Below are 2,739 nucleotides of genomic sequence, written 5' to 3'. Positions count from 1 at the left end.
TGTGCTTGGAGTTCTTGGTTAGAAGGCACTCGGGGGGGGGGGGTCTTCAAGTGTGCGCGGGGGGTAGTGGTCCTCGGCCCCTTCTGGATAAAGACAAAGACGGGAAGAAGACGCGTTCCATAAGGACGCGTGTTTAACAAGCCTCGTGAACCCGAGCGTGGAGAAGCCCCCTGCAGGCACTGGGGAGGGACCCAAAAGGACCCCCCCTTCGCTCCCCCCTCCCTCCTGCAGCCCCGAGGAGGTGCTCCGGGAATGCGAAGGAGGATGCGAAATGTGGCCCGATTCCCGCCGCTCAGTCCCCCGTCCCCCGGGCTGGCGCGCTCTGATTCTTCCTGGCGATGCCGTCGAGCCCCCCCGCCCCCCGCCCCACATTGTGAAATTGCCCCCGAGGAAACCCGCGGGGAGGGAGCGGCCGAGGCGCTCCCACGGGCTCGAACTTTCTCGCTGACTCAAGCGGGGCAGGGATTCCGTGCGCAGAAGTCCGGCGCGGCGGCGGGGTCTGCGGCCCAAGCGCGGGTGCCACCTCTCCCGCCTCCGCAGGGAACGCCAGGCCTGACCCGGCCGCGCTGGCTGGCTGGCTCGAGGGGACGGGCGCTGCACCTCCGCACGGCGCGCTGGTCTGTCCCGCGGTCTCCCGCCGCAGCCGAGGGGGCCGGCTGGCAGAAGGAGCCACCCCGGGGCCGGCGGGACCCGGGGCCTGAAGCAGAACGGCGGAGCGTCCCCTCCCGGGACGGGTGTGTTGGGAATCCCTCGAGCAGAAACAAACGCGAAGCCGCCGTGCAGGGCCGTTTGCAAATGAGACCTCCTTCCCCCCTTCCTCCTCGCTCTTCCTCAAGAGATGCTAACGAGCAGGGTCCAGAGATTTCCTCAAGGGGGGAGGGAGATGCAAAATCTAATCAGAGGCGTCGCATCGCGGCCGCCAAGGCCCAGGAAGCGACTGTCCCCAAACCAAACCAAACCAAACCGCTTCTCAACCATTCAAAGGAGAAACCGAAGCAAACTTCTCCGGCGGAGGCTGCAAGAGGATCGGGCCCTTCGCGGTCCTCCGTCGCCCTCGGGAAGAGAGAGGAACGAGCGGGAGCTTTCGCTTGACCTGGACTGGAGTGCGCGCGAGAGAGACCGTCTCCGTCCTCACGTGCCTGTCGAACCCACGCGTGTCGTGCGGCAGACGACTCTCTCCGCTCGGCTCGCCGCGTCTCCTCTCCGGCTCGAAGGAGACCCCTTTGCTACCTCGGCCCCTGTCCCCGTGGCCCACCCGCTTGCCCGCGGGAGGTCCGCCGCGGTTTCTGACAGCCGCCTCCAACCCGCGACGGCCGGGGGCACCTGGGCGGGCTCCTGCCGGAGAAGGGGCGTGGGGGGCCGGGGAGGCTCGAAGCCGCCGCGCTCTGGTCCCTGTGCTTGGGGAAGCGCGGCTTCCAAAGCGCGCCGGGCCAGGCGTCGCTGGAGCTCCCTCCGTGCCTCAGGGAGCGTTCGGCGGAGCAGAGACCCCGATGCCTGGGTTGGCCCTGCCTGGCCGGCCGGGACGGAGATCCGGGCGGGACTGCTGGACGGGGAGGGCTGCCGGCACCGACTGCTACGGGGCAAATGCTCAGGAAGGCGGGCGGGCGCAGGGCCGCCCAGGCTCGGCCGCTGCGTCTCCTGTTAAAAACAAACAAGCAAGCAAACAAACAAACAACAACAACACGAGGGGGGGGAGGTTTGGCTCATTTCTTCATCTCAAAGGTCAAGGTCTACTTTGGACCTGGGAGGGAAGTTTCCCGGCAGGGCTCGAAAGCAGCCGCGGGGCACCCAGGAGCGGGAGGCTGGGGGAAGGCAGGCTGCCCCCGCTTGTTGGAATCAGTGGGGGCGCCGTCGAGAACTGTTGCAGGGGTCGGAGGGGTGGATTTATTTCCGAACAAACAGGCGGAAGAATGAAGCGCCCGGCGCGGCGCTCTGCTAGCTCTGAGTCCCCAGGTCGGCGCAAGCCTCTTTCGGCGGCTGTCCTTGGCGCTCCGCTTTAATGGTTCCCGGTGCGTTTCCTCTCCGCGGCCTTATCGCCCCCCCCCCCGCCCCTCCGGGTTGCTTCCCTGCTGGATGGGTGGGGGAATGGCGGGTTTTAGAAGGCCGCAGGGCCAACAGACGGGCACCGAAAAAAGGTAAAGGTTCCCTTGCTCGAAAGCCAGTCGAGTCCGACTCTAGGGTTGCGGTGCTCATCTCCGTTTCAGAGCCGAAGAGCCAGCGCTGTCCGAAGACGTTTCCGTGGTCATGTGGCCGGCATGACTAAACACCGAGGTGCACGGAACGCTGTTACCTTCCCACCGAAGTGGGTCCCTATTTATCTACTTGCAATTTCTTGCTTTCGAACTGCTGAACTACCGACCTTCCACAGCCTGCAGTTCAGCGTCTTAACCACTTGAGCCACCGCAGTATCCCCCGAAATTCAGCTAAGGGACTCCAGAAATCAGGAGATGATGATAGATAGATAGATAGATAGGTAGGTAGGCAGATGATAGATAGATAGATAGATAGATAGATAGATAGATAGATAGATAGATAGATAGATAGATAGATAGATAGAAGGATAGAAGGATAGAAGGATAGAAGGATAGATAGATAGATAGATAGATAGATAGATAGATAGATAGATAGATAGATAGATAGATAGATAGATAGATAGATAGATAGATAGATGGATGGATGGATGGATGGATGGATGGATGGATGGATGGATAGATGGATAGATGGATAGATGGATAGATA

Source organism: Gekko japonicus, unplaced genomic scaffold, assembly GCF_001447785.1.
Source record: "Gekko japonicus isolate JY-2015 unplaced genomic scaffold, Gekko_japonicus_V1.1 scaffold60, whole genome shotgun sequence".
In the NCBI taxonomy this organism is placed as follows: Eukaryota; Metazoa; Chordata; class Lepidosauria; order Squamata; family Gekkonidae; genus Gekko; species Gekko japonicus.
The sequence above is the reverse complement of the archived record's forward strand: the minus strand, read 5'-3'. Positions refer to the sequence as shown.